The sequence below is a fragment of the Erpetoichthys calabaricus genome, chromosome 15, assembly GCF_900747795.2.
Source record: "Erpetoichthys calabaricus chromosome 15, fErpCal1.3, whole genome shotgun sequence".
Lineage (NCBI taxonomy): Eukaryota > Metazoa > Chordata > Cladistia > Polypteriformes > Polypteridae > Erpetoichthys > Erpetoichthys calabaricus.
Genome location: NC_041408.2, coordinates 38,737,644 through 38,753,676, shown reverse-complemented (window position 1 = coordinate 38,753,676; position 16,033 = coordinate 38,737,644). Strand labels below are relative to the sequence as shown.

At 38.2% G+C, this 16,033-nt stretch overlaps 1 protein-coding gene across 1 annotated transcript in view; it reads right to left on the bottom strand.

Annotated features, from left to right (window-relative positions):
* LOC127525920 (uncharacterized) overlaps positions 1–16,033 on the bottom strand; it is a 365,431-nt gene that overhangs the window by 90,208 nt on the left and 259,190 nt on the right. The window lies entirely within an intron of this gene.

Here is a 16,033-nt window from a genome sequence, read left to right as displayed (position 1 = left end):
TCAGACTTCTTTTTCTGGGCACATACACAGTCAGATCTAATCAATAGCGCGCATACTCGGTTCAAGTGACTCTTGGAGTTGGTTCAAGCAGTTTAACTGGAGAATGCTTCGCATACACATATATAATGTCTTGAGATAAAAAAGGCCTCTTACTGAGTTATGGATATATGCGAATTTAACAGAGGGATAAGAGCAATTTGAGATAAAGTAATAGGGTTAGCTTTTAGTGTAGTTCAGTTATGAATAGAGAAGTCCTGGGTTCAGGTCCCAGGGGGATAGCATCCGCCTCCTCAAAAAAAGCTAAAGTCCTCCCTGAGGTAATAAGTTTGCAGTCAGTGGGTGGGAGAATCCCACAAGAAGACAGGGCTAAAAGTAGAATAGGATAATTGTATAATAATTGAAGAGTAATCCATTTACGCTACGCAGTATGTGGAAAATGTTAACTAGTAAGAACAAGGAATATGGAAGGTTTATGTTTGTTTGTATGTTCTGTGAAAATTAATGAGTCCTTATCTTTGTTTTCTTTTGTGCCAGGCATAGTGTGTAAGGAAATAGACGTCTTGATGCGCAGCGAATTTAAAGAAATGTGTATGAGATGATGTGTTGGAAGAATTGTTTTGTGTTTCTAAAAAATGTTCTATGATTAAGAAATGTGTGAATGGAAATTTGCCTGAATGTACTTGTATTTAACTGAATGTTCTTCTAGTAATTTTTAAATTAAAGAAAAAATAAAAAGAGAGACATTCTCTAGGATAGGAAGAAAGTTGGTGATGAGCACTGGCTTCCAGTCTAGGTAGTGTTCTATACTAAGATATGCTGCACAAAAGGGAGGTTAACTAACAAAAAGAGTAGACTGTGCTTTTTCCATACATCAACACTTCGGAGAAACTGCAAGAAGCATCTCGGGATGATATCAATGAAAAAGTGTGCATAAACAACTATTTTATTTATCAGAATATTTTCTTTTAAGTACTGTATGCAATGGTGCAATGGACTACCTACCATGAGAGCATTTTTAAATAAAATAAGATTTTAGATTATTTTATTATAACATTTGATATAGTGCGAGTTGTTGATTTATTTTCTCATCACTCCTTGTGTTCACAAATAATTTGAATATCTTAAATGTGAAATAAAATATTGATATATAATTTGATGCTCAAATGAAACATTCCGAACACTTGTTAAATTCTGAAGCCATAGGTAGAAATGTATGTGTCAATTTAATTAGTAAAGAAAAATACCTGGGATATGAATATAGAAACTGTTTAGCTTTAAGATTAAAAGTTAAGGGGTAATAATAGATGTATTTTAAAAAGATAACTAGCTGACATACCCATTGCTGCCCAGGAGAAAAATAAAGTGTTTGTTTTTTTTTTTAATTGTTTGAGAAAAATATAATAAAAAAAAACACAACTTTAAAAATAAAAATAAATTAACAATCAATGAAGATTCACTAATGTGCTTGTATTGTTTACTGAAGTGCCCTGAATACAATGAGGACTGATTGATGTCATTTATGTTAGGTAGAATGCCTAGAGGAGGCTGGGCGGTCTCATGGCCTGTAAACCCTGCAGATTTTATTTTCTCTCCTGCCATCTGGAGTTTATTTTTGTTTCTTCTGTCCTTCCTGGCCATCGGACCTTACTTTTATTCTATGTTAATTAGTGTTCTCTTATTTTAATTCTTTTTTTGTCTTTTTTTCTTTTTCTTCATCATGTAAAGCACATTGAGCTACATTATTTGTATGAAAATGTGCTATATAAAAAATTGTTGTAGTTGTTATATACAATGTTTTTAGTTTTTCCAACTTTGGTTAATATATAAAGGTTCTTAGGACTTCCTACCCTTGAACATGCCACAAAGTTTTCCATGTGAAAAAATGGTTGTGTCCAAATTGATTCCAGCAATTTTCAATGACTGTCCAAACATTCCGAGCGTCAAGTGGATGATAACAGATATACAAGACTGAATCTCCAATTAGTCTGCTCCAATTGAAATACTTTTACTATCAATTAAAGGTTAAATATTTTACCTATATAAATGTTATAAGTTAAACATCATAGCTATATTTGGTCTATACTTTACCTTCAATTTTAATAACTTAATTAAATCACTTTTTTGATTATGAACGTACTAAAAAAAAATCCTATTTCTTTTTTACGAAAAAATTGTAACACCAACACGTTAGCTACGATGTTGCGAAACAAGTGACATTTAGTTCATTAATGAATAAACAAAAATCACAAAGAGAGCCATTGAATCCACAAAATAAATATAGGATGTTTATGGTAGATAAAAATAAAATTGCTTACTTACCTTATATATAAAATAATAGATAGCCTATTTTCATCAAAATATAATTTGAGGAATACGTTTAAAGTAGTGTAAAAATGATGGAAAAAGCAAACTTCAAATTAGAAACTTTGTTAAACAGAACCTGCCCGATTTTCCTCATCTCGCACCTTCCTCTATGCTGGAAAAAATATTGCTCAGTTTCGAGCAATATATAAAATTATTTTACGGTCCCTTCTTTTCAAAGATCCAAGAGGACAATGGGAAAAGGATCTCTCACTCAACATATCAGAAAAGGACTAGAAGGGAGCAATGCAGAGAATTCACTCGAGCTCCATATGCGCAAAGCATACAATTATCCATCCATCCATTTTCCAACCCGCTGAATCCGAACACAGGGTCATGGGGGTCTGCTGGAGCCAATCCCAGCCAACACAGGGCACAAGGCAGGAAACAATCCTGGGCAGGGTGCCAACCCACTGCAGGACACACACAAACACACCAAGCACACACCAGGGCCAATTTAGAATCGCCAATCCACCTAACCTGCATGTCTTTGGAATGTGGGAGGAAACCAGAGCGCACGGAGGAAACCCACGCAGACACGGGGAGAACATGCAAACTCCACGCAGGGAGGACCCGGGAATCGAACCCAGGTCCCCAGATCTCCCAACTGCGAGGCAGCAGCACTACCCACTGCGCCACCGTGCCGCCGCATACAATTATTCAACTCAAAATTATATATCGAGCACATCTGTCTCACTTAAAACTGTCCAAAATGTTTCCAGGGCAAGATCCAACCTGCGAATGCTGCAATCATGTTCCAGCCTCACTGGGTCACATGTTTTGGGCCTGCACCAAATTAACATCATTCTGGACAAAATTTTTTAAGTGCCTTTCAGACAGCCTTGGTGTCACAATCCCTCTTAATCCATTAACAGGTGTGTTTGGTGTTCTTCCAGATGGGCTTAAAGTGGAGAAGGACAAACAAACTGTGATTGCCTTCACTACACTATTGGCACTCAGACTTATTTTGCTAAACTGGAAGAATCCTAACTCTCCACTTTTAAGTCAGTGGGTAACTGATGTTGTATACTATTTGAAATTGGAAAAAATCAAATTCTCAGTTACAGGATCTGTGCAGAACTTCTTCAAAATCTGGCAGGATCTAATCAATAACATTTTAGAATAAGCCCTAAAAGCACTGAGGAAGTAGATTCTCTGTCCATTTCTTTTTCTTCTCCATTTATCTTTATTCGCCTATTCAATTCATCAATTTATTTATTTTTATTAGCTTTATGTTTTACTCCATTGACCATGTTCTCTTTCTCAGGGTTGGGGGTTGATCTGTTTTAATCCTATTTTTTGTAAAAATTGACTATTTGTATGGAATTATGACATTAAAATCAATAAAATTAACAAAAAAAGCAAAGCCTTTTTTAAGGTTTTTTGAAAGATTAATTTTTGTTTTGTGGTGTAGTAATAATGCAAAATTTTTGACGACTAAAAAAAAAGTCAAATAATAATATTATTAGGTTGAATTAATTCTATTACCTTTACAACATTGTTACAATAAGAATAATGCAAGATGAAAATATAGTTAACAAAAACAAACATTAAATGATAAACAAATAATACTACGGATTTTTCATGATAAAACTGTCGGTTGCTTTTACAGAGCACACCAGAAATGTTCTGAGCGTCAACTGGATGATAACATGCATACAAGACCACACGATCACATCCCACCCTACCCAGAAGGGGGAGGGTTAGGGTTGATTTCACCCTACAGTATTTTTAGTCAAACAATGAGAAACATGTCTACCAATTTTCATGAAAATCGCTCCAGCCGTTCGGAAGTGATGCTGGAACATACATACATACCCACACACATACATTGACTTTTATATATATAGATTGTAACCTTTGAAAATAACCTGTTGGCCTTAGATGAAGTGAAATATGAATTTCTTTTCTAAATGATGTAAATCCCAAGACTGCACATAATTGAACACTATTCTGCAGTTAGAGCAATTGGGAAAGGAAACATGGAGAGTTTATTTTTATCTAATTTCCAAAAATAATTAGGAATTTACCAGTCCAGACTGTGGATTTCTTCTTTGACTTCTGTTTGCTATACAGTACTGACTGGGAGATGTTCTCTGGAGGACAGTGGTATTATATTACATTCCTTATGAAAAGGGGATCGAGAATGTCTGTCTAGGCTCCAATTTAAGACTGGAATAAGAAGGAACAATCCACAGAACACAACTCTTTAACTAATAACCTTCACACAACTCTACTTTCTCATTTCTTTTGTTTGGTTTGCCACTCCTGGACATATTCGTGTTCTCTATAGGAGAACTATAACATTCAGCGCTTATGAACTTGTAATATTAATGGGATTGGTTTCAGGGTTCTTACTGACCAATACCCTCCTACTCCACATTCCCTCTAAGGGGGGAAAGATTGATATTTACTTTGCAAAGTTATTTGTATAACAGCAAAGGTTATATGCCAATAGTCTGAATATTTTGAGACAACTGAATGTTTTTCCTTTGGTGTATATATATATATCTATAATAATAAAAGGCAAAGTCCTCACTGACTGACTGACTCACTCACTCACTCACTGACTGACTCATCACTAATTCTCCAACTTCCCGTGTAGGTGAAAGGCTGAAATTTGGCAGGCTCATTCCTTACAGCTTACTTACAAAAGTTAGGCAGGTTTCATTTCGAAATTCAAAGCGTAATGGTCATAACTGGAACATATTTTTTGTCCATACACTGTAATGGAGGAGGCGGAGTCACGTATCGCGTCATCACGCCTCCTACGTAATCACGTGAACTAAAAACAAGGAAGAGATTTACAGCACGAGTCACACGCGGGAACGAAGGTAAATGACGTTAATTTTTGACTGTCTTTTAATACTGTGTAAGCATACATATTAACACATGTGCAATTAAACGTGTGCATTTATGGGGTGATTTCTCAGGCTTAAAAGCTCACCTTTTATCAAACGCGGGAACAAAGGTAACTGACGTTGTTCACTGTCTTTTAATACTGTGTAACCATACATATTAACACATGTCCAATTAAACGTGTGCATTTACCAGGTGATTTCTCAGGCTTAAAAGCTCGCCTTTTACTAAAAACGTAAATGCAAAACTATTTTCAATCAGTTTATTGAAACGCTCCCGTTAAGGATTGCAATAACATATTCGCGAGATAAAAGAACGAAGTAGGGGGAAATGGAGGAACAGCCGCAAACAGCGAAGAGCAAAAAATTTATTAAACAATTGAGAACGGAGCGAGTTAAGCATACAAGCATGTTCATAAGGGAAACAAAGCACGGTGTAAAACGTAAGTTTCAATTAAGTTTATAGAAACGCTCCCGCTGCGGATTGCAATAACATATTCGCGAGATAAAAGTTTAATGAGAAGACACGAGGTATAAACGAACCACACGCCGTGGCGCAACGTTAGGGGCAACAGTTTCAACCATTCTATGATCTGCTTCTCGCAACTGAAAGACGGCACATGGCGGATGTTAGCCGACTTGCTGACCGCAACGTTAGGGGCTTCAACTCTGGCGCTGACGCCACATCTCAGTGTCAACACTTTGCAGACTGTACTTAAAAGACACGCCCTCCTCACTGGACAGTTAAAAACACCAATCAAACTAACGATGACATCAAGTATTACCCAATCAAAACTAGGAAAGGAGGCATCTTCATAAAATGCGTGTGGGATGATTTGCATGAGACGCTGCTTTTAAAAAAAAATGATAAAAAAATTACAGGATAAATCCGTCCAGTATTGATTCAAAACGGGACGCGCAATTTCATTCTCAAACGCGGCACGATTCCGTATTTTAAAGGGCGGGTGGCAACCCTACAGTGCCAGGTAACCACCCATACAATCAGATTGTGATTCAGACTAGGAATGCAATGAATGTAATTACCCCGATCTACATACAAGGCGAAAGTCTTGCAACATTCAAAGATGATGGTTTTGGATAATTAGTACTTATTAAGTACACCATGGCACATAAAAGAGCTTATGAAGCCTTGAACCGAAAAAAGCAAGATCTCAGAGATCGTAAAAAAAAAAAAGGAGGTAATGTCGTTTTACTCGCTGTACATTTTAGTCAAACATTACCAGTTATTCCACGAGAGAGACCAGCAGATGAACTCAACGCGTGTTTAAAATCCATGCTTCTCCCACGCTCGGTTATATGTCGCGTGTTCTCGGGTAGGTACACCAAAAAATGTATACATTTAAGCATTTAATGGGCAAACAAAAAATGAGGTATACCCGAAGGCACTGCAGTAGTACTCAATGTAACTTTACTTCTTAAATGTTAATGTTTTACTGTTTAATAATTTATACGCTTCTTATATATTGTTCAAATTCTTTTATCAAAATACCAGTGACAGCGCAATGCACGATAACATGGAGTGAATACACCATTCGCATCTGCCCACGGCCGCCCTGGTGTGCGCAGATATGAGTTGATTCTAAAATAAAATAAACATAAAAAGAGTAATACAATCATCACCCATAAAGCGGATAGCAGACGTGACGTATTATATGTGTACCAGATTTCAAGTCAATAGGTGAAACGGTTTGCAAGCTACAGGTGATTTAAAATCCTGGACAGACCAACGAAAAGCCACGGTAGCAAATTATAGAAGAAGATTTTACTGTTTCATAATTTATATTTATATGAAATGTGCTTCTTATATATTACTTCATATTCTCATATGATAATGATGTTAATGTTGTTTATATTGATTTCTATGTTATTGTAAGTGCATCTATGTGTGTATATGTATGTATGTATGTATGTATGTGTATATATATATATATATATATATATATATATATATATATATATATATATATATATAAAAAATATATATATAAAAAATATATGTGTATATGTATATATAATATATCTGTATATGTGTGTATATGTGTGTGTATATGTGTATATGTATATATATATGACAGCAACACTCATAACAATGACAACACAATTACATTGACAATCATGTTACGTTATTTTTAAAATGTTTCCTTTACTTTTTCATAACCTCTTTAACACACTACTTCTCCGCTGCGAAGCGCGGGTATTTTGCTAGTATATATATATATATATATATACAGTAATCCCTCGCTATATCGCGCTTCGCCTTTCGCGGCTTCACTCCATTGCGGATTTTATATGTAAGCATATTTAAATATATATCGCGGATTTTTCGCTGCCTCGCGGGTTTAATTTCTGGTACATGCTTCCTCAGTTGGTTTGCCCGTTGATTTCATACAAGGGACGCTATTGGCAGATGGCTGAGAAGCTACCCAACTTACTTTTCTCTTTCTCTCTCTTGTGCTTTCTCTGATCCTGACGTAGGGGGATTGAGCAGGGGGGCTGTTCGCACACCTAGACGATACGGACGCTCGTCTAAAAATGCTGAAAGATTATCTTCACGTTGCTATCTTTTGTGCAGCTGCTTCCTGAAATGACATGCTGCACAGTGCTTCGCATACTTAAAAGCTCAAAGGGCACGTATTGATTTTTCACTGTTTGTTTTTCTCTCTCTCTCTCTCTCTCTCTCTCTCTGCTCTTGACAGAGGGGGTGTGAGCTGCCGCCTTCAACAGCTTTGTGCCGCGGTGCTTCACATACTTAAAAGCCAAACAGCCCTATTGATTTTCCTCTGCCTTTATGACAGTCTCTGCTCCTGACTCCTTTGAAGAGGAAGATATATTTGCATTCTTTTAATTGTGAGACGGAACTGTCATCTCTGTCTTGTCATGGAGCACAGTTTAAACTTTTGAAAAAGAGACAAATGTTTGTTTGCAGTGTTTGAATAACGTTCCTGTCTCTCTACAACCTCCTGTGTTTCTGCGCAAATCTGTGACCCAAGCATGACAATATAAAAATAACCATATAAACATATGGTTTCTACTTTGTGGATTTTCTTATTTCGCGGGTGGCTCTGGAACGCAACCCCCGCGATGGAGGAGGGATTACTGTATATATATATATATATATATATATATATATATATTTATACAGCATATTAAGACTGACTTTATTTTATATTGTGATGATTTACTTTTTATGATCAATATGCTTTTAATTGAGTGGAGTCCACAACAATAGAAAAACTAGATACAACTATAGATGAAAAATTTTTATTGAGGGATCTATTTTTTGAATATAATGGCTGCAATGAGTGGAAACTTCTGCATTGTGCTTACCAGCTGCAGAATTGATTTTTGACCATAAAAAATAAATTGCCTAAGAGACAGAGACTGGATAAAATGACAATCTATTTTACCGCTAGGGTTATTTTTGATAAGGGGTACCCCCAAAGAAACAGGCCTAACACCTTGAGATATTTTGGAATCCATAAGTAACTTTCAAAAATTACAGATGGAGTATTGCAATACTGACTAATATGGAACAAAACATTTTAAGTCTTTGCACCCTCAGGTAAAAGCTATTTTTCTTAGCACATTTTTTATGACAGCACTTGAATTTGAACATGGAGACTGAGCTGTGCTAAAGGTCTGCAGACAAACGAATCATCCGACTCCAAGGAGAAGCAAGCCACACCAGAGAGGGGCTCAAGCCATGGACTAGGCCATCGACCAATTGACTACTGGACAACATACTCCTAAATTCCAGTCCAAGGGATCACAGGTTCCTGCTGCTACCAACTCAACTGTGCAGGTGACCATTGATGTGAAAAAACCATCGTGGGTCCAGAATTGTAGTGGGCAGCCTGCATGACATCCAGACAAGAGCCTCATTCATTAGTTCCAGGATAATAATATCCTTTGCTTGGGGGTATTGGACCCCAAGACCCGATTCACACTTTTACTATGCAGGGTTCTATGTTCTTTCCCAGAGCCCATTTTAACTGCCCTTTCCAGGAAAAGTCATGATTTGAACTATGGAGTTACAGAAGGTATAGGAGGAAAGGCTAATTATCTGCAAAGCACAGCAAAGCAAATTAACTCCTTTCATAAGCAATATGTATTTATTTAATATTTACAACTATTGTTTAATTAATGGAAATACTGCACAATTATTATTTAAATTGTATAACTTGTATAGTAATTGGAGTAGTATAATTGAACAAGTTTAGAAAATGAGATTACCATAACATGGTCAGCACTTACAGTACAGGCAATGTGTAAGTGTAAATATTTCTGGATAAATGTTTCTGATAAGTTTATCGGTACTTGGTGAAAAAAATACTTTTAATGTTTGTATGTAATTTGGACTGTTAATCAGAATTTAACACATGATTATTGGCACTTGCAGCATTACCAGTTAAAAGTCAGTCCAATTTAAGCTTTCTTGGTTATTGATTTTAATCACTGAATAATGGAGTTTAACATAAAGGGAAATTATATATTCTTGAATAAAAGTGCACTTGTTTTGTTACACGTGTACCTTTTGTGAAAGTGTTTATTTGATTTGGACTTCAGCCTTCACACATTATGCACTTCATGTCAAAATTTTGTCATTAGTACTAAAACATGAAAAAAGTTTGTGTTTTAGGTATGTGTTCAACATTTCTTGCATTTCATGACACGAACTCAGAACACACATGAAATGTATGTATTCCAAATAATGATATATCATTTACCCTATACAACTCCAGGAACTTCACACCGAGATAAACAAGGCTTGAGCTGGGAGAGCTTTTTGCCCAAGTTGAGCTCTGTCAGTTTGCTGATTGTGCCGATCGACATATTTACAAAATAAAAGATGCTGATGCAGAGGTGCAAAAGGATTTAAGGTGATCCGGGATTACAAGTTTTTTCGTAGGCTTCAGTGATTCTAGTGTTAAGAGAAAATGATGTTTGTATATAGAATGATGGAAGAGTGTGTCAAATCTGAATTGGACCTGTTTACTTTTCCTTTCTTTTAAGTGTAGAAAAAATATATATGTTGAAGTTCCACCTCTCTCAGCCCTAGAAGCACTGCTTTAATTTCTCAAATCTGGAAATGGGGAGGATTACCTTGACCTGAATAACATTCTTCTAAATCTCAAGTGGCAAATAGTGAAAGCTGATTGGATTAATATCGCGGTGCATGCAAAGGTTAGATTTGTCAACTACCCGATAGCAAATTTGATTTCACAAATTGATATCACCCTGGCAGACCATCTAATATTGCAGGGTTAAAATTGTTATCCTTTCAGGGCGCTCTTAGAAGACCTGCTAAATTACATTCTGGGCACATTTCATTCTCAGTTTGCTATCAGACTTTTTTCCAAGATACACTTAATAGACTGGAAGATGCAGATCCTGATGGAGAAAACACTGGTTTTAATAAAAGAAGCACCTATGCAGCCAGGGAACGACCAGTTGAACTTTTTGTGCACAATGTTTTTTTCAGGAAAAATTAATACAGAACAGCCTGGCTGTGAAAATTAAATGGTTCAGAACAAAGATGATCTCTGCTTAATTATCTGGAGACGCCAAATGTTATAAAGTACATGTAACGTCAGCCTCCCTTTTGGTGATAAAAGTAAACGTTTCACCAGCCTTGAAATCAGGACATGCTCATGCCCTTACGTCAGCCAATGCTAAATATCCTGTTAAAAGGGTGAATATGAGAGTTTTTAGTATGCCAACAGGTATCAGCATATGCAATCAAGAAAATCTGTTTCTGGGACAACTACCAAAGTATGTGGTGATTGGCATGGTGGATAATGAAGCTTTTACAGGTTCCTATACAAAGAATCCATTCAATTTCAAACATAATGTAGAGTTCCTGGCTCTGTACTTGTATGATGAACAGATTCCAGCTAAATCTTTTCAACCACACTTTGTGAACAGCCGTTGTGCAAGAGAATACTATAATCTTGTGTTAGCCACTGGAAAGCATTTGAAGGATCAAGCTCTGTCTATCAACCTTTCAGAGTTCTTGCAAGGATATAAAATCTTTTTGCTTTCGATCTAAGCCTTGATCAAGAATGTGGTGATCAATTTTCCTTAGTTAAAACTGGAATCATGAAATCTGAATTATGCTTCCATGTGCCACTCCCACGGACAGTCAATCTAATAGTATACGCAGTGTTTAGTGTTTAGTCTTTGACAATATCATCAAAATCAACCAAAGATATCAGTGATGTATAACTACTAATAAACATCATGAATACAAAACACTTAACAGAACTGATGTCCCAAGATCTCTGCACAGAAAGATATTTCTGCAGGATGGTGGTGTGTAATCAACTACTGGAAAAAAATATCAGAGTGCCGGCCATGTTTGAAGTGAATACTCACCGTCTCACTCAACCTGGACAACACTGGTTGGGGGTTTACCTCACCAAAGACGGCAATGGTGAGTTTTTTGATTCCTGTGGAAATCCTCCAGACTTTACTTACTTCATGAAAACATTTACCATTTCTTAAACAAAAACCGTTAAGCAAATCATTTATAACTACAGGCAGCTTCAAAGCTGGCTCTCTGACACATGTGGCCAACACTGTCTCTTCATCCTGCATCACTGAGGAAAAGGACGTATGTACGCCTCATTAATAAAAAAGCATTCTGATGATGTAAACAATAATAATGCTGAGGTATCTAAATTTGTTTGCTTCTGGCTTCCTTCACTGGGACATTGTTTTTATCTGTATCTGCGCGAGCAAAGAAGTGAGACCTGTAAATATTTCAACAGATGGGTAAAGGATGACAACACTCTGTAATGACATCATTTGATTTTACTAAACAATTTTTATAAATTAATCAGGAATCCATTCCAGTCTTTTTTTTCTTGGTTTCCATCGTTAGGGACTGTCTTCCGGATAATGAGAGCAGTTCATCATTAGGTACAATAGAAAATGGAATGTTCAAACCAGCAATGGCATTTACAAATTCCTTCCAACCACGCAGTCTCCTATGATCTGTATTGTATGAGAGGATGTCAGATTACCTACTAAAACCACAACACTGAATCCAACCAAAGGTTTACCTTCTAACAACAGCTCTCCACGGGTATTCTAAAACATGACATTAGGGTTAACGAACATTTTATGCAAAACAGATTCAGCATTTTTCTTTGTTTTTGCAGGAGTGATTTTCAAAACCTCTTCCTAAACCTGGTCCTCAGATACATTAACTGTTCTAACTTCCCCTTTGGCATTTTCTTCTTTTGGTAACACAAGCATCAGACTGTTAGTTTTTTATCAGCTTTTTTAACTAACGTTAGATATCTCTGCAAAACAGAAGTGTAAATCTTCACCTTCTTCTCAGCTGCTATATCACAATGTTGCAAGAGGTTTCTCATTTCCCTGTCCAGTTCACTTTCAGTGGCACTCAATAGATCATTCGAATTAGCATTCTTTTGTTGAAAAAGAGCCATTTGCTGCTGCAGCACCTAATACATTTTCTGAATGTATTCCATGTTTATACTCTAGATGCTATTAAAGCACACATTACAAAACTATCTAAAACATGTTTTTTCCCTCTTACAAATGTTGGAAAATTAAGGTGTTTTCTAAAACACTGTTTGCTGCAGCGACATCAAACTGTTGGCCATAAGTTTGCGTCCCTATTACTTGTCCAGAGAGTTTGGACATGTCATTGTTATTATTTTTTACATCCCTCCTCAAGCGGACGTGGAGATAGCGAGTGACATCATCCATTCTGCTGTTGCTAAGTTACAAACGCAGCACCCTGAGGCACTTGTGCTAATCGCTGGAGATTTTAACCATGTGACACTGGACCCTGAGGCACTTGTGCTAATCGCTGGAGATTTTAACCATGTGACACTGGACAAAACATTACCTGCCTTCTCCCATTATGTGGACTGTAACACCCGGGGAAATAAGACTATTGACTTACTGTATGCAAACATTAAAGACGCATACAGCGCCACCCTGCTGCCTGCGCTTGGGAAAGCAGATCATAACCTGGTTCTGCTTCAGCCTCACTACAAACCAAGAGTGAGGGAGCTACCTGCAACCACACGCTCATTCAGGAAGTGGTCCCCTGAAGCACAGCAGGCTCTGAGGGACTGCTTTGGAACTACGGACTGGGATATCCTGCAGGGGTCACATAGTGAGAACATTGAGGAGGTTGTTGACTACACTACTGACTACATCAACTTCTGTATGGACATTGTAGTTCCAGTAAGAACAGTACGCTGCTATGCTAACAACAAGCCATGGATTACAAGTGACATCAAGGGCCTTTTGAAACAGAAGAAAAGGGCTTTTAAAGGCGATGATCAGCATGAGCTGAAGCGCGTGCAGAAGAAATTCAGAGTCCAGCTCAGGGCGGCGAAGAAGCAGTACAGGAGAAAGCTGGAGCAGAAGTTGCAGAATAACAGCATGAAGGAAGTGTGGGATGGGATGAAGATTATCACTGGCTGCAGCTCGAAGCGGGGTGCCACCACCGAGAGAGACGTGAAGAGAGCAAACCAAATGAACAACTTCTTTAACAGGTTTGACCACTCTAACCCACTCTCACCTCGGAGTACTACACCATCCACCCATCCTTCTGCTGATACCAGCATAGGAGAGACATCCCCACCCACAATTACAGCAGCGCAGGTGAGCAAAGAGCTGAGGAGACTTCGTGTCAGCAAAGCAGCAGGTCCAGATAGAGTATCTCCACGACTGCTGAAGGTCTGTGCACTGGAGCTGGGGAGTCCACTACAGCGCATCTTCAACCTGAGCCTGGAACAGGGGAGAGTCCTGAGGCTTTGGAAAACATCTTGTATCACCCCAGTCCCAAGGGTATCACGTCCTAGTGAGCTGAACGACTTCAGGCGTGTCGCTCTGACATCACATGTGATGAAGACCATGGAGCGGCTGCTGCTTCACCACCTGAGGCCACAGGTACGCCACGCCCTCGACCCTCTGCAGTTCGCATACAAGGAGAAGGTGGGAGCGGAGGATGCCATCATCTATATGCTACACCGATCACTCTCCCACTTGGACAGAGGCAGTGGTGCTGTAAGAATTATGTTTCTAGACTTCTCTAGCGCCTTCAACACCATCCAACCTCTGCTCCTTAGGGACAAGCTGACAGAGATGGGAGTAGATTCATACCTAGTGGCATGGATCGTGGACTATCTTACAAACAGACCTCAGTATGTGCGTCTCGGGAACTGCAGGTCAGACCTCAGTATGTGCGTCTCGGGAACTGCAGGTCTGACATTGCGGTCAGCAACACAGGAGCGCCGCACAGGACAGTACTTTCTCTGGTCCTGTTCAGCCTATATACATCAGATTTCCAATACAACTCGGAGTCCTGCCATGTGCAAAAGTTCGCTGACGACACTGCTATCTAAATACTGATACTCCAATACTGCTATCCAATACTGATGCTCTGTGCAAGAGAGGACAGAGCCGGCTATAATTCCTTAGAAGACTGGCGTCCTTCAACATCTGCAATAAGATGCTGCAGATGTTCTATCAGCCAGTTGTGGCAAGTGCCTTCTTCTATGCAGTGGTGTGCTGGGAAGGCAGCATAAAGAAGAAGGACACCTCACACCTGGACAAACTGGTGAAGAAGGCAGTCTCTATTGTAGGCATGGAGCTGGACAGTTTGACATTCGTGGCAGAGCGACGGGCGCTCAGCAGGCTCCTATCAATCATGGAGAATCCACTGCATCCACTAAACAGTATCATCTCCAGACAGAGGAGCAGCTTCAGCGACAGACTGCTGTCACTGTCCTGTTCCACTGACAGACTGAGGAGATTGGTCCTCCCCCAAACTATGCGACTCTTCAATTCCACCCGGGGGGGTAAACGTTAACATTATTCAAAGTTATTGTCTGTTTTTACCTACATTTTTATTACTCTTTAATTTAATTTTTTTTTGTGTATCAGTATGCTGCTGCTGGAGTATGTGAACTTCCCCTTGGGATTAATTAAGTATCTATCTATCTATCTATCTATCTATCTATCTATCTATCTATCTATCTATCTATCTATCTAAATATGCAGGATACTGAAAAATTCATTCATTTCTGGTAGGATTGACTACAGCAATGCAGTGTTCACTGACAGTTCAAATTGTTCTTTATTCAGCTTCAAGTTAATTCAAAATGCTTCAGCAAGAAGCTTTCAGTTAAATTTAGGGCAGATTCCAAAATCCTCTTTTTAACACATAAACCTTTAAATTGCCAAAGCTCTGCTTACTTACAGTATCTGAACTTATCATTACTTACAAACACACATTAAGATCTCAAGATGCTAGCCTGTGTATGACTCCAATGATTAACAAAATAATAATGAGTGGGAGGTTGAGCTTTTAACTACAGTGTCCCAAAGCTGTGGAATGGCCTGTCTACTACAATAACATGTGCCCCTTCAATGTCAGCTTTTAAATCCAGGCTGAAGACTCATTACTGCAGTTTAGTATACACTACATACAGCTACTGATTAGTTGTGCATACTGCATCTCTGTTGTTAGTCATTAGTACTAAATTACAAGTAATACAATATTAATAACCTGTTACTAACTCTGCCCTGTTCGGTTTCTCTTCTCAGTATGGCTCTTTGATGCCACTGTTTTAGTGCCACGTTTTTTGCCTTTCTATTGAAAAGTCGTCTTAGATAAAGGAGCACTGGAATCATCAAGTAGAAAGATCCTTTCATCAGATTGGCCAGCCCAGCACTGACTCAGCTGTGGAATGTCCAGCAGTGGGGAGACAGCTTGTTGGCCGAGGTCATCACAACTCTGACAGTGT